General features: G+C 42.4%; 1 protein-coding gene across 2 annotated transcripts in view; it reads left to right on the top strand.

Moving 5' to 3' along the window:
* The window catches only part of HAPLN1 (hyaluronan and proteoglycan link protein 1), a 90,597-nt gene that overhangs the window by 14,930 nt on the left and 53,871 nt on the right, over window positions 1-21,796 (top strand). The gene's annotated exons all lie outside the window — the stretch shown is intronic.

The raw sequence follows: 21,796 nt of genomic DNA, 5'->3' as shown, positions 1-21,796 counted from the left end.
TGTATATACAGATATATTCATATGAATGTGTACTTGACAGTGAAGGGGTGGACAAACTGTGGCCTGCGGGCTGCTTCCGGCCCATCAGATGTTTTTATCTGGCCCTCGAGCTCCCGTCGGGAAGCGGGGTCAGGGGCTTGCCCTGCTCTGCCAGCCTGGTGTTCCCCAGCCCCTGACTCACAATTCCATTGATGACCACCACCTTCCGGCACGCGGAGCCACACTGCACAGGTGCGACTACACTGCTCTGTTTCCGGGATCGGAACCCCACCCCTACGCAGCAGCCCCTCACCTCCCACGCGACAGTGCGCCCAATCCTCTCCCGGTCTCCTATGGCTCCCGCCCTCGAGAGCCTGGAAACCACCATGGGGCCACACCTGTCCCAGCTGGGGTGCCTCCATCCATGGCTGTGCATGGTATGGCTGCCTTGGTGTCACTGCTGGCAGGGCCCCTAGGAGTCTTCAGTACCACCCCTGTAGAGCCCACCCCGCCACGCCAGAATCCATGAGTCCCTTGCCCCCACCTCGGTAACATCCCTTATGGAGCCCCCCATGCTACACCCGATAGAGTCCCCCTCCCCCACCAGACATTCATGGCCCACCATACACTTTCCATACCCAGATGCGGCCCTCAGGCCAAAAAGTTTGCCCATAGCGCCATATCTATGTGATAGAGCAGTATATAGTACAGTACGGTGCAGGATAATGTCACTGGATGCATCAAAACCGTGTATGCAAAGCTCTGTGTCCTATGCAACTCATTAGACCTAAAATATATGGCCTGAACTCTGGAATTATGTGGCATTATCCCTTCAACTCCTCCAGTCATGACTACCTACCCAGTTCAGTTCAGCCCAATCAATACAATGTCTCTTTCTTTATTTATTTCATTTGATATTCAATTTAATCTCTTTTATTCTGTGTCCATATGTTCTGGAATTTTGTGCGCTGGAATGTTTGTCTTGCAATACATGACTGAACTATAGAAGTTGCCAGGGGAGAAACTGGTGTTTTTGACATAGGGTAGGGGACAACTAAGGCTTTTGGCACCCGGGAGGGTATGAGAGGTATTCGGGGGTTTTGGTAATCAGGAGGCAATTGAGATTTTTTTGTACTGGGGTCAGAATGGATCTCCATTTTCTCCCCTTTTGCTCAGACACAGAGCTGACCTTCAGTTTGGGGTGTTGGGAATTGAATTCCACATCTCTCACCCCAAAACCATTGATATTAACTAGCTGTCCCTTACAACACTGCCCCGGTGTCTGCCATTATGTCTACGAGCAATGGCTAAGCATGCTAGCTTAGGGTTTCTGCTAAAATGATCACCAGTGAAATAGTTAACAATATTGATATTTAAATTGTAACCAGTAATCTTTGACATTACTACCCCTTTGAACTGAATAGGAGTAGTGTACACTGAAGTGGTTCCATACAGCTAACCTTATAAAGGTTACCTTCATAGCCATGATAATAATAATACTTATTCCCATGTGGCACTTTTCATACGTAAATCTCAAATCACCTTATACTAAAAAGATGAGTAAGTATCATTATCCCTATTTTGCAGAAGTGGGGAGGGAGGAAGCAGAGACCTCATTTTTTAATGTATATTTTTAAATAAAAGCTTATATTCTGGAGCACAATTATGGCCAGTTTGAAAACAATAGGAAATTCATAGATCCTAAGGCCAGAAGGGACAGTTGTGATAATCTAATTTATTAATCTTCCTATTTAACACAGGCCATAGAACTTCCAAGAATAATTCCGAAAGCACATCTTTTAGAAAAACATCCAATCTTGATTTAAAAATTGCCAGTGATGGAGCATCCACCATGATCCTTTGTAAACTGTTTCGATGCTTAATTACTATCAATGTAGAAGTGTACACTTTATTTCCAGGCTTTTCTGTGACCATACAGTCACATTATACATGGGACTCTGAATGTATTCATGTATATCCAGTGGTCACCAACTCCCTTCTAAGGACTGTGGAGGGGTTGCAGCCTCTGTTCCTGTCCAAAGTTGTCATATAGAGCCATCACAATGTCATAAACCACAGACCAGCAAGCAGTACAATCGCGCAAACTATTTTCTGTCATGATCTTGTCTCAGCTAACTTGGGCTGTTGAAAACTTTTATTGACCTTATAGCTTATAACTGCAATAAGTTGTGAATGAGACGTATGGACTGAATAATCCTTGCTCCAATGAAAAAGGGAGTGCAGTGCTATTTAATCACTGTCATGAAATGTTTGGTCCTTGCTATTAAGAAACAATATTCATTTTGTCAGTCGTCAGAATGTCCAGCCAAGAACAGAAGCAATATCCCTCCATTTCTCTGGTTGCCAGTTAACTGGAGCCTCTAAAAGATACTGTACTTCCCCACACACTCCTCTTCCCCTGTGTTCCATCCCTTTAAATTATTCTGAAAGAAATAACTCAAGTCTCTTGATAAAGGTTAGACGAATTTTTTAAAGTTTATATCTGTTTTAGGGTGTTGATTTTTTTCTCCTCTAATTGCTTCCCGGGTAAACATATGCATACCAAATCCTTTAATCAGCAGCAAACAAACAGGGTGGTAGCAAGCTGAAATATCACATTACAGACAATATAGTTTCTGAAGGAAGGATAAGAGGTTGCTTGAGCTATACTTACAATTATCTATTAACAGAATGAAGAAGCTTGAGCGTAACAAACGTCCAAAAGGAGTAAATAGAGTAACAGTTTAGTCTAGAATAAAACCATTAACATCATATCTAGATGTTCAATTAAAAGATACTGGCTTGGACTTTTGGTAGTTCTTTTGGGATCTGCTTCTGTTTACTCTATGGCCCAATAAGTATCTACAGACAGCTGAATTGAAGGTGTAAGTTCTTCCATTACAGATCTACTCCTTATGTTTTTTGTTTTGCAGGCTAAAGGAATCACAGATTATTCATACGGAACAGTGTTATGGTACAGAAATATCCAACAAGTATATCATATAACCGGGAAATCACAAAATGTACCTTCCATTTTTATTGCTCCTGAACTCAGAGTAAATAATGAAAATTAGTGCTGCAACTGAGATACTATGAATAGGCCCTGAAAATATGGGTATACAAGGGAAATACTGCCAACTATGACTGTGCCAGTATAATTTTTCCAACAAAGTCTAATTTAGGACATTCAAATAGATTTGTTTGCAGTAGTGGACTTGGGCATAAGTCTTTTGCTTATGGCAAATTTAAAAGGTGTCATTTAAGGATAATTCCATGGAAAAATCCCTCATAAAATGTGACTACAAGTCCTTTTATAGTAAAAATTAACATAAATTCCCTCTTCTCAAACAATCTCTGCCATTACAGCCATCTCTCCCCCTCCCCAGTATATATTAAGTGTAAGGTGTAATGCATAGTTTCAATTCCTTCTTTGCTCCTTGGGAAGCAATTGGTCACAACCCCCTATTGCCATCCCTCTCTTTCCCTGCACTGGTTCAGTTCTGGTGGCTAGTGATTTGTAGGTGTGGGAGCAAGGATTCTATCACTTCCAACCCCTATTTGCCCATTTACGTAAAGAGAGAAGTAGCAGCAGCCATGCGAAGCCATCTCTTCTTCTTGCACCTGGAGTCTTATTTGCCCCTACAACTTTATGTGTAAAACTGGATTACAATCTGTATCTAAGAAACTGCCGGCTTTGTAGTGGTAATATTTAAACATGCAAGGCTACAGTGTGAGGGAGGAACTCCCCCATTCCCTCCTAGAGTTGCTAGGTGTCTGGTTTTCGAGTGGAATGCCTGATCAAAAAGAGACTAAAGTGGTTCCGGTCAGCACTGCTGATGGGGCCGTTAAAAGTCTGGTTCTGAAGGCTGGCAGGCTCCCTACCTGGCTCCGCGCAGCTCCCCAGAAGTGGTGATATGTCGCTCGGCTCCTAGGCAGAGGCTCCTAGGCAGAGGCGCGGCGCTTGGGGCCTCATGCATCCCTTGCCCCAAGCGCCAGTTCCACAGCTCCCATTGGCCAGGAACCATGGCTGCCTGGCTGCGCCTCCCCTTAGGAGACAAGGGACATATCACAGCTTCCGGGGAGCCTCCCAACTTGTCACCCAGAGCCCACACGCCAAAACCTCTCCCGCACCTCCAACCTCACCTATATTGTGCCCTAGTCAAGTAAATTCCAGATAAAGATATCAGTATCTGAATGCATGAAAAGAACTTGTCCCAATACAATGTGATCTTCCAATGATTCTTTAAAAATGCAAATGTAATTTAATTAATGCTGGTGCGTAATTTTTTTTTTTTTTTTTACATATATGCTTTTAAAACTAGTAGGTTTTAATTAGAGTGGTGGCCTGAATTTTAGAAATAGAGTTCTACTGTCTGCATAATTTCCAGAGAGAATAGAGTATTGTAAAGCCCATCTACTATTTCAATGCTTTTCTGTTATCTCCACTTTGAGGCACATTGAAGAAATTTTACAATAAGATTCATTCTTTAAGTGGATCAAAGGAGGAGGGTTTTCTTTTAAAACATCTGTCACTGAAAGATTATTATTGTGATGAAGCTAATTAAATTATTTTGTTTTAACCTTCCACTAATTTCGTTGAAATTTGCTTTTAGTATTATTTTGATATATAACAACCTATGGGCTTTACTCAGACTAAAATTTACAGCCACTTCCTGCCCTGAGGTGTATGGGACCCAGTGAGTCACATACCATAACTGTGCACATGATCAACCTAATTCAGAAATAAATTAGCTCACTGTGTAGGGACAAAGGGTGGAGTGGAAGTTTGCATCTTGGTGTTGCAGAGCTGCTCAAGGGACCGAAATAGTCCATTGGATGAACTCCCCAATCCCTGTGTGCAGCGCATTGCTACTAGTTAGGTCATGTCTACACAGGGAAGCTTTACCGGTATACTATACCAGCAAAAAGCTCCCATTGTGAAGAAAACTATAGTTCTGGAACCACTTTCTCCCCTGGCCCATTGGGGCTGCATGGGCTATGAGAGTTAATTCATTTTTAGGTCAGAAATAACTGTTTATGGTCCTGGTGGAAAGGAGAGAGACAGATTGCAATTAATTAATTCTTAAGGAATTAAAAAAAAGACCTTGTAGAAGATAGGGCTGGATGCGGGGGGCATCTCATTCCAGTGATTGGAAAGAAGATAAAGAGGTCGTGAGGGGGCACATCTACACTAGAAAGTTTTGCTGGTATAACTATGCCAGTTAAGGGTGTGACTTTTTTGTGCCAACATAGCTAAGGCTGGCAAAAGTCCTAGTGTAGATACAGTTATACTAGCAAAAGCACTCTTTTGCAGAGCTTGTTTCATTTACCAACCTGGTATAAACTATCCTGGCATAAGCACTTTTTGTCAGTATAACAGCGTCTTGAGTCAGTTGAGCCTGTACCAGTAAAGCTATACCAACAAACCTTTTCTACTGTAGATTAGATTGTATTAGACATGCGTAGTAGGTCCTGAAACATAAACCCTTGTATCAGAGACCCGGTATGAGGCCTAAGACCTGAACTAAAGTAATGGTCTAACATAAACTTGTTAACATAAAGCCAAGTTAAGCTGTGAGCAAGAGGCAGGCCCTGCTCAGAGTCTGGCAAGGAGAGGGCTGATGTTGCAAAACACACATACCTAAAAGGTACTGGACACTAGAGATATAAACATATGCCAGGATGGTACCAGAACACTCTGATACTAGCACATTCCACACAGACAACAAGGAACATGCTGACCCATCCTAAAGACAGGAGCAAAAGCGTAATATGATGGATGGGGTTGTTTTGATCGAACCAACATGTACAAGGTGATAGGCGGCACCTTACTACGTAGAGGGATTGTACCTCAATACATCAGGAGTGAGGTGTAACTTGTTTGTACCTGTGTATAAGAATGCACCCCTGAGGGGTTGTCTTTGTTGGGCCTAGGGGGCAGTGGTAAATCCCACTACTTACTGAACTGGTCCATTGTCAGAGAGCACATATGTACTAGCAGAACTGTAGATACCTGTGTGACAGGTTGGGTCACAGAAACCCCCTTGGGACTGTCACCTGATGTGCTATCTCTGTCACCTGAGACTATCTCTGAGCCTGTTTTCCCTGCCAGCTTGGGACTTCAGTACCCTGTCTTGTTGAGCCAGACATGCTAGCCTGCTGCAAACACAGACCCAGGTCTGAACCATGTCCCCCAAAAGCTGCAGACTTAACTGAAAACTGCTGAAGAAGTGCTCCTGTCTCCAGCACCCAGATACCCCATTCCCAATGGGATCCAAACCCCAAATAAATCTGTTTTACTCTGTATAAAGCTTATACAGGGTAAATTCATAAATTGTCCGCCCTCTATAACGCTGATAAAGAGAGATGCATAGCTGTTTGCTCCCCCAGGTATTAGTCACTAACTCTGCGGTCAATAATAAGCAAAAGTGATTTTATTAAATATAAATATAAAAAGTAGGATTTAAGTGGTTCCAAGTAATAATAAGTATTAATAAGTAATTACCAAGCAAAATAAAACAAAAACATGCAAGGCTAAGCCTAATACAGTAGGAAACTAAATGCAGGTAAATCTCACCCTCAGAGATGTTCCAAAAAGCTTCTTTCACAGACTAGATTCCTTCCTAGTCTGGGTCCAGCAATTAGTCACACCCCCGTAACAAAACACAGTCTCTGGCAATAAACCTGGCCTGGTGCCTTTGTACCTTATCAGAGTCTGTGGCCTTTGGGTTTTCTCTTGGAGTCTGCTGTGCCATCTATCTGCGCAGAGCTGGGGCAGCACGCAGAGGGAACACACGCACACAACCGACTGTTATCAACATTGGATAGAGCAGAATACCACACTGGTGATGCTTGACAACCATGAGTACTACCCTCCTGTCTGTTGTATGGGAAGCACTGTCAGGCATGAATGTCATGAGTTCTTCCCCACCTCCATCAATTTAAGGGGATTGGTATAAGGAGATTTCAGATCAACAGTCTCCTGTACTTCCTGCTGCTTGGTTCCTTAAAAGCTCTTCCTCATCTGAATGGCACTCAGCCAACCAGTAAAGAACTGTTCCACCTCACCACCGCCACCACACACTTTAGAGACACTACAGCTGCTGTAGTGCTGTAGCATAGACAATTACAGTGACAGAAGGTGTGTTTCCTTCACTGTAGAAAATCCATCCCCTTGAGAGATGGTAACTAGGTCAACAGAAAAGGTTCATAGCTGCTTCTACAGTGCAGGTTAGGGCGATCTACTGTGTTCCAAAGGGCATGACATTTTTCACAACTCTAAGCAATGAGGCTAGGTCAACCTAAGTTTTAGGTGTTGGCCAGGCCGAGACCAGTAAATTGGGCCTGACTGAGTCTTCTCATTTGGCTTCTGGGATTAGGAAATAAATTTGTGTCCTTCCCTGTAAAACTGAAACTACCATTAAGAGGCACACAATGGAGCAGCCTCCATTGCTCTGCTGCTCATATGGCTCATGAAACTTCCACAAGATAGCAGCTGCTGAAGTAAAATGTGGGATGGATACAGTCCTATATCTTTGTGGTTTTTATTTTTTTCCAATGTATTATCATAGGCTCAAACCCTAATCCTAATTTATATAAGCAGTATGATAGCCCTTAATACAGCTCTGTACTGGGCTAATTAATCCTGAGGATAGTCAGTGTTAATACATAAGTGTGGTGGGGAAAATTGCATCTGTTCCATAGCTGTGAAGAAACTTAGGGTACAGAAAATGGACGCAAACATAGGTGGAGGGTTTAATAGTTGGACTCCAGGGAGATTACTGATGAACCCAGGAAGCTGAATAACACATACTGCCTCCTCAGCTGCCCTGGAACCTGCATGACACATATAAAAAAAGCTTAGGTTCTTTGGAAGAGACATGAGTTTTTCCTGCTGGGTGGCTTGGGGGTCTCAGGAGGGGAGACACGACATGACTGGGGGGTGGGGAGGCATGCTGTGGGCTTCTCCTAGCGGGAGGGTGTGCTCTGGGCTCTGGCCGTGGGGATGTGTGCAAAAGATGGGGCCGGGGGAGGGGGAGAGGTGCTAGCTTCCCCAATGGGGGCTCCACCCACCGCTCATGGATGCAAATGAGCTCCATCATTCCAGAGCAGTCCTTTGTCGATCTACAAGCTGTGCCTTTTCCCACATGGGGCAATTAAAGTTACTGCAGCCCCACACTAAGCACTGGCAGGAAAGGACAGTTCCATTCCTGTACAGCGACATTGGGGCATGATGTATCTCCACTCCAGCAGTTTTCAAGAGGAGCTCCTTTGCTTAGTAACTCCACCACTTCTATATGCTTCTCAACTCTATTTCAAAGCTATCACCTTGGCAGTTTTCTGTGGACCTCAGAGCCAGTTCTGTCTCCCTTGCTGTCATTGAGGAATGAGGAGTTTATAATAGGAGATCGCACTCTCTTGGTCTATCACATTGCTAATCCGTAGGGCACAGAATCTGCATTCCCAATTCATGTTGCAATGTAAATCCTTACTCACACAAGTAATCCCAGGCCACAGAACAACTCAGATAAATAAGATGCTGCTCAGTGTGAGAGAGGGTGGCAAATCTGTGCTTCATATCATTAGTTATATGGCAATTGGAGGCAGGGGTGCCAGAATGGGGGGCAGAGGGGTGGCAGGGAAGCATGGCCCTTCCACTTTTTGCCATGGGTTCCCCCACCCCTCCTCTTCCCCCTGAGGCTGGAGCCAGCTGGGGACTGGAGCCTCATCAGCGTGGGGTGCCACGCTGTGGACCCTTCACCTGGCCGAGGTGGGAGGGGCCAAGAGCAGCCCCCGGCCCGTGTCTCCGCCCTGCAGGCCCTCCACCCAGGGCAGGTGGAGGGTCCACAGCTCCTCACAGCTGCCCAGCAGCGCAGCTCTTACCATGGCCGGGCTGCAGCTCCAAGGCTCCACCGCCAGCCAAAGTCAGGTTGGGGTAAGAGCCATGTGGACAGCTGTGGGGAGCTGCGGACTCTCCTGCCCTGGGTGGGGGGCTTCACGGAGCTGGGACATGGGCCAGGGCCTGTTTTCAGCCCCCCAACCTTGGGCAGGTGGAGGGTCCTTGACTCCTGGACCACTGTGGCTTCTGGCTTAGCTGGGGGCAGGGCCTTGGGCAGAAGGGGTGGGGCGGGGCCTCGGGCAGAAGGGGCAGGGTGCAGGTAGGGCCATGGAGGCAGCGAGAGCCCCTGGTCCCTCCCCACACACACACTTTTCGGCAGGCTCTTCCACCCCTGATTGGAGGGGAGAGGAATTATTGTTTGCATGACCAATAAGCGTTATATGGTTATCTCATGAGTATGCATATAAATCCATGGCAGTGAAGCCAAAGTAACGGACACAACTCCTGAGGACATCACAGCACAAACACAATATTTGACTTTTTGTCTGAAACAACTACAGTGCTGACCACTGAAAATAGGGTTGGCCAAGTGAGGCCCAGGAGCCCAGAGTAGGTGAGTCCTGCAAGTTTCCTATTCATTCCTACTGAAGATCTCACAAGATCCCACTTGTGTCCTTGTAGAACTCCACTAATTTTCAGTCAGTTGTTACTGTTGCATCTCAAATTGTCATACTCTATATTTCTTTTCTAGCCCAATAGGCCAGATTTGTTGTCTGACATATTTATGTTGTCTGATGTAATTAAAACCATTACATTTTTTTGGTCAACCAGAGGTTCCAATTCAGAGAATGGCAAAGCCATCCTTTTCAGCAGGGAATTGGAGCAATCAAATTTTTGAATTGCTCCGCTCCAGCTCCGCTCCGGCACCAATAGTACTGCTCCAGCTCCGCTCTGACTCCGCTCCACGCTCCACCTCAAATTAATTTTTAACTAAATAAAAAAGTGCATACTGTAATTTTGCAAAAACATTATTTTTATTCAGACTTTTAAAACAATTTAAATGTCATCAACAATGATACAAACTAGAATCATTCATAATTCATTTTGTAAAAAAGTATTGCAGCAATCAAGTCGTCTTTCATAGCCTGCCGCAAATCAATTAAAATTAACTTTAAAGCCGAAAACAGTCGCTCTACACTAGCTTGAGTTGCTGGCATGCTCTCAGCAATTCTACAGGCAGCCTGAATGTGGTGTGGGTAGCTGTGAATGGCCTCAAAAACAGACTTAACTTTTAGCCTACCAATAGACTCCATTGCCTCACAATCTTCCAGAAAGTTTCTCTCTAATAATGCTTCGTTACAATTATGAATCGCAGAAACTCGCCGGTGTCTTTCTTGTTTATCCAATTCCTTTTTGAAGGCGTCATCTTCTGAAGAATTGGTGCTTGAATTATCTCCATTTCCCTGTGATGGCTGAAGATGTCTCAGGGATGGACGCTCCAACAAGTTCAGAGTGGAGAGGGAAGTTTGAGAACAGCCTGCTATTTCTGAAGGATGTGAACTTTCTGAAACTGCAAATTCGATTGTTGATGACTCCTTTTGTTGTGTTGCATTTTCTTCAACCTCTTTCACCAAGTTCAAATGTAGCAATAGATTTTGTTTTTCGAGTCGTCGAGCAATATCAAGGAGCCCTTCCTTTGCCTTTGGTATTTCCCTTGAGGTAAGAAGAGTCTGATACCTTGGGTCAACATAAACTCCAGCAGGGAAATGAATATTGTCAAAAAGCTTCTCTTCGCGTTTCTGCATGGAGGATAGAATTCCTTCTGCAATTTTTCCACCACTTTCTTGCAAGAATTTTGACACTTTTAGCCATTCCTTCATTAAAACTCCAGGGGTTATATTGACAGCTTGAAGATTCATGGTTGTTTGGTTTGGCTTTGCCAGGAGGTCTCGCAGGTTCTTCACTTCGTCCCATTCAGCTTTTCTTAACTTGAGTTCTCTTGTTCTAGCAGCAGCCACTTGTTCACAGTAAGATTGAAAAATGAGAAGCTGATCAATCATTGCAAATGCTGAACCTCAGCGAGTCACAGTATCCAATGATTGAGTTACCCCATGTAGATCAAGCAGAACACTTCCAATACTTGGGGTTTGTAGTTTGACAACGACTTGTTGAATTTTTGCCAGAAATTTCTTCGCATGTTCTTTGTTCAGTCCATCCCAGATTGCCAACTGAAGAGTGTGAATACCACACCTCATCAGTTGGACTTTTGAGTTGTCCTCATGAAGCCATGTTGGAAGTATGAGGCTCGGGTCATTAACCCATTGCACAGCAGCATCCATGTTGAGTTTGATTTCATCCATTCCTTTAGTTCCTTCATCAGGCAAAATAGCTTCAGTTCTGTCCATATCCCTGTTCTCAGTGTCGATTATGTCCGAGGTTTTTACCACAGCTTTATCTTTTCCTTCTTCATAGTACTGAGCATTGATTGCAAGGAAATTGCTGTTTCCATGGGTTGCCACATCCATTTTCAGGTAGCACAATTTTTGCTCCAAATCTGTCTTGAGCTCTTCGCAACCAGACTCAGCTGTGCTGACAACTAAATGATGAACCGCATCGTGCCCCGTCGAAACGCCAAGCTGCCGACCCATTTCACCTGCAATTTTTTGGAATTCTTTGTTCTTTAGCCTGAAGGTAGTGAGCGGTGTCAAACTCAAACAAACCATTTCCATCAGCCCTTCATGGAAAGTATTGACATCCATAGTGACTGTAATCTTTGAGGACTTCAAATATGAGTCAAGTTTTGTTTCCTCAGTTTTGGGTTTCTCTTCAGATGAAGCTCTGCAAAAAATCTTTTCTCCAGGAGTTTTCAAAGAGCCAGATGAACATTGTTTAGCCACATCAGCTTTCTGTTTTGCCTTCCTGGTCCTTTTTTGTAACCAAAGCCGCATAGTTTTCAGGATGGTTACATTTTACATGCCGCCAAAGGCGTGAAACTTTTCACGGCACTTGCTTCACTTGTCTTGAAGCTACATGGTTTGAGCTCACCATTCACTTCCTTTTCCACCTTGCATGTTGCCTATTTCTTCTTTGCTTTTCCCAAAAGCCCAGATTTGGGCTTTTCAAATTCAAAAGTAAAGATGTCATTGAGATCCTTTTCTGTAAATTGGCTATCAATCATGAGGGGCAGATTTTATTTTTTTTTTTTTTTTAAAGCCATGGCCAAATCTTCTTGCGCTGCTACCATATCCAAATGTTTCTTGTTATGATCTTCAACAAGCAATGAACAAAAGCATTACATTTTTTTATAATGTACCTGCTTGTGATATCTTAACCACTTAAGGTACTTCGAATTTATTTTGGATTTTCTGGACAAAAATGATTGCATTTTCTTTTTACTATTATTATTATTATTATTAAAGTATATTTTAACATTTTAACATGTTTCTTGCAGTTTTAATGAAGTAAGAAGTATTTTTAATATACATAATGAATATAAATTTTTATTTATAAATTGCAAGTTAGTTTTTCTTATGAAATTTTGCTGTAAAATATTCAAAATATTTTATCTCAAAAACGCTTTAATATAGATATATCAATGAAATTTGGTTTGTGCCGTAGCGTTAGTACGTACTATCGCTGTTCTACAACAGTAATTGTTGGGAAGTAACGAGGCTACATGTTACAAGGTTGAAAATAAACTTTAACGGGAAAGTGGCTTCAAATTGCAAGCACAGTCCTTTTAGTAAAGAGATCAAATTTTCAGAAATATGTTTTTGCTTCATCAGCCTGAATAGATTATACAAGATAGAGCAAATAACAGGTTTTATCTTGTATACTGTTTCCAGCCTGATGAAGGAAAAACATATTTCTGAAAATTTGTCCTTCTTTACTAAAAGGACTGTGCTTGCAATTTGAAGCCGCTTTCCCGTTAAAGTTTATTTCCAATGTTCTATCATTCAAATAAAATTATTTAAACTACAGGCGTCGTGAACTGGGGGGACTGGGCAAATTTTATTTAATATTTTTTAAATCTTTGACTATTTAACAGATACAACCCTGGAATTTGATTTAATGCTGGAACATGCATTAAAATGGTACTCTTAATTTATTTTTTATAATTAACCATTTCTGAGAAAACTGTTTAAAAATTTTAATCTGCTTAGATGCTTAGAATGATACAAACAATTTTACTTATTACTTATTTTTCAACTTTGGAACCATAAATTTTAAATGTAATAATAAATAATAACCGAAATTTATTAACTTATTATGGAACATAATATTACACTTGTAGCCGGGGGCAGTCGACGACAAGACTTTCTTGAAATATGAAATAAAAATGACCAACCACCAGTTCGGGATGCCTATGGTTTAAATAATTTTGGATAATGTAATCTGCTAGCACATACTAACGCTAAGACACTGACATAATTTCATTACTTTATATTAAAGCGTTTTTGAGATATTAATCAGAAATTAACTTTTATCACCTCCTTGAAGGGACTGTAGCTCCCTTAGGAAGAATTTTAGGACACATGTTCACAGAAACGTTTTTTCTTAAAATGACCTAAGGATTGTGTTGGACATTTTCCAGTCACTCTGGATATATCACAAAAATCACTCCTAATTTATGCAAAAATGTTTACTGTATATTTATATGCCTGCTGCATGCGACTTTTTCAGTAAATTTAAAATTACAAACAATGCTACCAAAAGACCATTGAACAGATGACATATAAAATAAGTCCGCCAGAGTGATACAGGAGCATGTATAAATGAACAAATGTACTGGTAACGGGAGCCCATGTGAGAAATGAGCTTAAGTGGTTAATATTTCTTGCGATATCTTAATATATCAATAAACAAAAACATTATTTTTTTTTGCAATAAACCCATTTGTGATATCTTAAATGTTGTGTCTTGTGTCACACTTTTCTGTAATCACAGCACTCAGCGCGTCTCGTTGATGAACCCTTACAAAAGAAGTATCAACACATACCAATCTAACTAATCTATGCGAGTACGTACTCGCCTAACCTTGGCGCAAGGGTGGGGGCAGTCTGCAGTGTTGCCGGATGTCTGATCATTATCTGATTCTTTAATAAAACATATCTCCAAAAAACTTTGTAATTTTGTATCTGTATATTAAATCTTGATTTCGGCCAAAGTGCGAATAACTGTGACATATTACGTAAAGTGGTAAAGTAGGTGTTAATATCAATTGTTATACCATCTGAAACTTTTTGGCACCTTTAGGACTTTCTTGCTAAATATCATTCATTTTGGACTGAAAATGAAAAAAAAACCGGAGCAGTGGAGCAGTCAAGATTTTCTGTGCTCCGGCTCCGCTCCAGCTCCATACAAAAACCTGCAACTCCACTGCTCCAAAGCCCTGCTTTTCAGAAATCTACACAGCTTTGTAACCCAAAGAACAATAAGCATTTCAATCCTTAACCTAATCAATTATTTCAATCCTTAGCCTGTTTTACTAGCCTATTAGAGTTCTTTGAAGGGGTCAACAAACATGTGGACAAGGGGGATCCAGTGCACATAGTGTACTTAGATTTCCAGAAAGCCTTTGACAGGGTCCCTCACCAAAGGCTCTTACGTAAATTAAGTTGCCATGGCATAAGAGGGAAGATCCTTTCATGGATTGAGAACTGGTTAAAAGACAGGGAACAAAGGGTAGGAATAAATGGTAAATTTTCAGAATGGAGAGAGATAACTAGTGGTGTTCCCCAAGGGCCAGTCGTAGGACCAATCCTATTCAACTTATTCATAAATGATCTGGAGAAAGGGGTAAACAGTGAGGTGGCAAAGTTTGCAGATGATACTAAACTGCTCAAGATAGTTAAGACCAAAGCAGACTATGAAGAACTTCAAAAAGATCTCACAAAACTAAGTGATTGGGCAACAAAATGGCAAATGAAATTTAATGTGGATAAATGTAAAGTAATGCACATTGGAAAAAATAACCCCAACTATACATACAATATGATGGGGGCTAATTTAGCTACAACTAATCAGGAGAAAGATCTTGGAGTCATCATGGATAGTTCTCTGAAGACGTCCACGCAGTGTGCAGCGGCGATCAAAAAAACAAACAGGATGTTAGGAATCATTAAAAAAGGGATAGAGAATAAGACGGAGAATATCTGATTGCCCTTATATAAATCCATGGTATGCCCACATCTTGAATACTGCAAACAGATGTGGTCCCCTTATCTCAAAAAAGATATACTGGCATTAGAAAAGGTTCAGAAAAGGGTAACTCAAATGATTAGGGATTTGGAACGGGTCCCCTATGAGGAGAGATTAAAGAGGCTAGGACTTTTCAGCTTGGAAAAGAGGAGATTAAGGGGGGATATGATAGAGGTAACTAAAATCGTTAGTGGTGTGGAGAAAGTGAATAGGGAAAAGTTATTTACTTGTTCCCATAATATAAAAACTATGGGCATCAAATGAAATTAATGGACATCAGGTTTAAAACAAATAAAAGGAATTTCTTCACACAGCACACAGTCAACCTGTGGAACTCCTTGCCTGAGGAGGTTGTGAAGGCTAGGACTATAACAGGGTTTAAAAGAGAAATGGATAAATTCATGGAGGCTAAATCCAGTAATGGCCATTAGCCAGGATGTGTAAGGAATGGGGTCCCTAGCTACTGTTTGTCAGAGGGTGGAGATGGATGGCAGGAGAGAGATCACTTGATCATTGCCTGTTAGGTTCACTCCCTCTGGGGCACCTAGCATTGGCCACTGTTGGTAGACAGGATACTGGGCTGGATGGACCTTTGGTTTGACCCAATATGGCCATTCTTATGTTCTTAACCTACCTTTAGCTCAAGGACAGCAGATATTACTGGCATCTGAAATAAATGACATTGTTATTCAGGAAACTCCAATTACCCATGGCATCCATCCTAAAAATCATCAGTTTGGAGCCACACACCACAACTTACAGCATGGCTTTTGTCTATTGTTCTCCCAATCTCTCTGTCAGATGGTGAGTTCCCCTCAACTCTGTGCTTTCTGTGGCTTCCCACATATTCCATTTCCTGGTGGATCATTATAGCGGCACTTATTTTTGTAACACAGAAACAAGGGGGTTCCTGAATATAGATTTTCCAGCCACACTTCAGTAACCTTGACAATATTTCACACTGAAGCTAAATGGTGCTATAACTTTGCTTTTGTACTAGACAACGTGAGCTATGGTTTTTGTATTCTATTTTGTTTAAGCAAGTTAGAGAGTTTTACTTCCCAAGGTATCTTATTATGGCATTATCAAATGGCTACACATTCTTTAATTAACCTTAATTCTGCATTTTTCTATTCATTGAGAAATTACCCATAAATCTTATATTAATCCGCTATAAAAATAGTGTGTGTGGGGAGGGTTTGATGAGTCAGAACTTTCACAGTATTTCTCTCTTGTCCTTGACCTAAGACATTCTGTGTTATCTACCTTTTCAAGGCAATGACAAAGGATGTTAAGTTAGTTTGAGTAGTCTGATAGTGGTAAGCTTCCCACCCTTTCACTTTGGGCTGCTGTTTTCCTTTCCTTTTAAAACCATCCTAGATCCCCAAGTCAGTAAAGCTATTGTGCATATCTATAGCTAGGAAGACAGACAGTTTATGAAGATTTTGTATTGCAATTCTAGGGTTGCCAGGCATCCAGTTTTCGACCTGAATGCCTGTTCAAAAAGGGACCCTGGCGGCTCTGGTCAGCACTGCTGACCAAGCCACTAAAACTCCGGTCGGCATTTACAAAGGGGCTAAGGCAGGCTCTCTGCTTGCCCTGGCTCTGTGCAGCTCCCGGAAGTGGCTGGCATGTCTGGCTTTTAGCACAGGGGCGGCCACAGGGACTCCATGAGCTGCCCCTGCCCTCAGCTCCGGCTCTGCAGCTCCCACTGGCCAGGAACTGTGGGCAATGGGAGCTGTGGGGGTGGCGCCTGCAGGCGCAGGCAGTGCGCAGAGCACCCTGGCCCCTCTACCTAGGAGCCGGACATGCCGGCCGCTTCTGGAAGCCACCTGAAGTAAGCGCTGCTGGTCAGAGCCCACACCCTGAACCCCCTACCATACTCTAATTCCCTCCCAGAGCCCTCACCCCTCTTGCACCCCAACCCCTATCCCAACCCTGAGCCCCCAACACACTGTAAACCCCTCAGCCCCAGCCCAGAGCCCCCTCCTGCACCTCAAACACCTCACCCCAAGCCCCACACCAGAACCCACATCTTAACCCCCTGCACCAGCCATAAGCCCCCTCTGCACCCAAACTCCCTCCCAGAGCTCGCGCCCCCTCCTGCACTCCAACCCCCGTCTCAGCTCTGCGTCCCCTCCTGCACCCTAAACTCCTCATCCTGGCCCCACCCCAGAGCCCACACCCCCTGCTGGAGCCTCCCACACCTCAATCCCCTGCCCCAGTGCTGAGCCCCCTCCCACACTCCGAACCCCTCAGCCCCAGTCCAGAGCTGCCTCCTGCACCCCAACCCCTGCCCCAGCCCTGAGCCCTCTCCCACACTGTGAACCCCTCAGCCCCAGCCCAGAGCTTCCCCTGCCCATCAAATACCTCATCGCAAACCACACCCCAGAACCTGCACCCCCAGCTGGAGCCCTCACCCCCCCTGCACCTTAACCCCCTGCCCCAGCTCTGAGCCCCCTCCTGCACCCTAAACTCCTCATCCCTGGTCCCACCCCAGAGCCCACACCCCCAGCCAGATGCCTCACCCCCTCCCACACCCCAAAGCCCTGCCCCAACCTGATGAAAATGAGGGAGCGTGGGGGAGAGTGACTGACGGAGTGAGGGGAGATGGAGTGAGCGGGAGGTGGGGACTCATGGCACGGGTGAGGTCTTCGGAGGAGTGGGGGGTCATGACTGTTCATTTTTGTGTGATTAGAAAGTTGGCAACCCTATTCTGTTCTATGCATATCATTAGTGGTGGTCTCAGAAGCAATGTAAGATGCATCATCATGCTTTGAGCATAATTTATGCAAATCTTCCATTGCAAGAGCCAAACCATTAGACCAGCCACGTGTGCCTGCGTTCATTTGTATCTTGCAGATATTTACTTGTTTGAATCAGGAATAACAACACTCCCACCTCCAGTATCAAGTCTATTTAGTAAAGTTACAAAGGTTTGCAAGCCAGCCTTAAACTGTTGATGTATACTTTCAGGAGACTAATTCTAAGAGAAAGCAATGATCCTGCATCTTTTAAAAGACTTGTAAATGATGGCATCATGTGTATTCCAACATCCATAGGTAATCCAAGCACAGTAGGTAAAAGTGTTTCAAATTTCATTGAACAAAGAGTAAACATCAGCTGAAAGATTGCAAGTGTTTTAGGAAAGCTTACATAGAATACCTAATGCCTTTGTTACTTTTTAACCAATGAGTCTGAATAGTGGATAAAATCATGTTTTGAAATAGGATATGGAGTAATACGCAACCTGATTCTGCATCTTGGAACATGTCTTATTTATGACAGTCAGAAGAGTTTGGGACTGCAACAAAAGGAGAAACAGAGAAAGTTTCTGCTTTTAGTGAGGATTAATTATCCTACTGTAATCAAGGCCTTTACCTTGAGTTAACTATATCAAACTATAGAATTATAATTGCTATCTGTCTACATCTATAATATCTGAGCTAGTCATTCACAGTTTGGGATATCATAGCCTGATCATCTGCATCTTTGCAGACTCTGACTGACTGGAGAGTCTGTGGAAGTTACCTGCTTGTTACCATATCTGTAAGTCAGCTAAGTTTTATATTTATAGTAATTCCATGAGTCTGATACTTACTTTACAAGAAATATTGAATTAGATCACAGAATTGCTTTCAGGCTGCATGATGATGATTTCATGATATTCTCATGAGATGTTTATGCTGTTGGAACTGTTAAAATATTAATTTGTACACGATACTGAAGAAACAAAGTTTAGCAATAGACTTTGAAAGGATTTTTTTTACTTTTAGGCAAATGAAGACTATTTGTCAGAAACCCATGTTCTTTATCTGTTTCCAACATAATTTATCAAAAGAAAAGTTAACTAAACAATTATATGACTCATGTTTTCCAGAATATTTCTCAGTATCCATCTCCCTACATTCTGATGAAAACATATTAAAAATTAAAGAAAATGTTTTTTCTGAAGAAATATATGTATACACACACACACATACACACACACACACACACTGCATGGTGCCTCAGGAAAAACAAAATCTGCTGTTTTTAGTTATAATTGATGTGGAAAAGTCCCCCTTCCCTTTCATCTATCTTAGTTACTTATATCCCCCTCTCCCATAAACACAGTATTGGAACACCTCACAGTCTTTAATCTATTTATCCTCAGAACACTCCTGGAGGTAGGAAAGCACTGTTATCCCCATTTTATGGGTTCTGAACTGAGGCCCAGAGAATCTATGTGACTTGCCCAAAATCTCACAGAAAGTCTAAAGCAGAGCAAATCCGTAGCAGAGCAGGAACACAAGTTCTAGGCTCATGTCATAGCCTCTGGACTATCCTTTCTTCCCTTTACAGTAACAGATCTCAGTAGAAAGTATATTTTATTGTAGTTTCAGTGAAAAAATACTGTCAAAAGAACGTCAGATTGTGTTTTACAGTTAATCCATACGTGGCTTTCATTCAGATGCACACATATAATTCTTATTGTGGTATGTCTAAATGAAACTATGTATCACGGCAGTAAGAAGCAGATGTTTCATGAACACACGTATGTTTGTCAAATTAAAATGTTTATTTAAGTGATGATTCAATAGAAATTTGCCCATGCAACGTGTGCAGCAGTTTAAAGAAATACACACTTTTAAATATGTTTTGCAGCAGATTTATTGCATTACCGTTACTATTTCTTTAGAAGACTGAGCTGTCTATGAAATAATTTCTTGCTACGAGCTGCTATTCTTCAGTATGTTTGGCAGCAGGTCTTTATGCACGTGTATATATAGAGAGTGTTTATGTTCCTGCTTGTCACTAATTCCTCTTGAGTGCATAGATTTCTGGCATGTCTCCAGAAAGGAAACTTCTGTTTTATTTTGCAGCAAAGGAAAGTGTTTTTTTTTTTTAAATATGGAAAATTATTTTTCCCAGCTATTAATAGCCCTTTTTCCTGACGGAAACTATGCAAGACCTGGGCCTCGTAAAACTTGTAAGTCTTTGCCACCTGCTCTCTGCCCTGCTCAGTCAGGAAGGGGAGGGGGGAAGGAGGAGTGTTTGTATGTAGGTGAAAACATCACAGGAAGTTTGAGGGGTGGAACCATATTACACTGTATGGAGGTGTTTCCCAGCCAAAGGAGAGGTCCTGAAAGGATGCTCTAGCCAGTGTAAGTTAGAGCAGCCCTTAGGCTGCTCCGAATTATGCTGCAGATCAGTTCAGCTCCCATTCAGGCCAAGAATCAGGAAACCAGAAAGGTGGCTTAAAGTGATCTTTCGCTTGCCACCCTGGTTCTTGTACCTAACAAAGCTCAGCTGGATCTAGGTATATGGCCTATAGTTAAGCAGTTACATATCTGCTTTAATCCTTAGAACCCTTAAGATGAACACAGTACATTGAAGGTGAATGATGTGAGTTGAGTTTCTTCTCTCCCTCCTTTGCCATCAGTCCCACATCCTCCCTACCCATATATCAGGGGCTCTCAAATTTTTGCTGGCATGAGCCCATTTTAATGAAGTATTTCCTGCCAGAACCTCAGACAGCATGGATGACACCATTTTGAAGAGCAAAATGGCATCCTACACATAGTACGACAGTACACACAGCGTATGTACAATGTCACACCACATGGAGGATGCCATTTTGTAGAGCAAAATGCCATCCTCCTTGCATCATGACCTCACACACACACACCATACATGTGAGTTCATGCTATGCAGAGCAAAATGGCATCCTTCATAGACTAGGGATCACCATGAACCCATCTGCTGATGGCACAACCCCATTTGGAGTCCTGACTCACATTTTGAGAAACACTCCCATAGGGCCTGATCCAAAGCCAGTGAAATCAATGGGAATCTTTCTGTTCACTTCAGGGAGCTTTGGATCAAATCCTTAGTCTCCTCCCTCTCCTTCTCCTGCTTTGGATGAGTACCCTCCCACCAGGCATAAAAACTAAACCTTTAAATCTTTTTCACAGCAGAAGAAGAATCTGATTTTTCACTGTCAGACAATTCACAAACAGTTGTGGTTTATAAGTAAACTTCCCAACAAAAATTCACATTCAGCTTAGAAGAAGCATGAAAGTTTGGACTGGAAAGTTGGACTGAGAATAACCACATCCAAAAGGAGAATTTGTTCAAAACTTATGAGCATGTAAATACAGTGGGTTGTAATGTAAGCCCACAAAGAACCCAGCCAATGCTTTAATACATCAGGCCTGGCAGTTTCTAAAGGACCTGAGGGAATCAGGCACCAGCTTCCATAAACTTTCAATGTGAGTTAGGAACCTAACTTCCTTAGGCCCCTTTGAAAATCCCAGTCAATGTGCAGGAACTGGAAGTCTCTTGCAGCTATACCTGCCTATGGCATCAATATATGCATTGTCACAGTACACATCATGAGCCTGTCCAATCATACCTCTACTCTACTGTAGAACTCCTGCTGAGCTCATTGAGGAATTCCGTGAGCAGAGCATCTGGAGGGATTATGTTATGATGCCTACTTTAGTTGCACTTTCATGACACTTGCATAGGCAATACTAACAGTCTAAATGCAAGAATCCTATTCTCTTTGCGCTTACACCAGTTTGACATCCAGTGTCTCCAGGAGTTACTCCTGATTTACATTAGTGCAAATAAGAGCATAATCAGGCCATACATTTTCTTCTTATATGAAGACACGTAGACCAGAGATAGCTGAAGGAAAAAAATATAGTGATCATTGTATAATGAAAATTGACTTATAAAAACAAATGTACCAAAATGTTGGCTTACAAACAGTAAAAGCATTTGAATAAA

Source organism: Natator depressus, chromosome 5 (assembly GCF_965152275.1).
Source record: "Natator depressus isolate rNatDep1 chromosome 5, rNatDep2.hap1, whole genome shotgun sequence".
Lineage (NCBI taxonomy): Eukaryota > Metazoa > Chordata > Testudines > Cheloniidae > Natator > Natator depressus.
The sequence above is the reverse complement of the archived record's forward strand: the minus strand, read 5'-3'. Positions and strand labels throughout refer to the sequence as shown.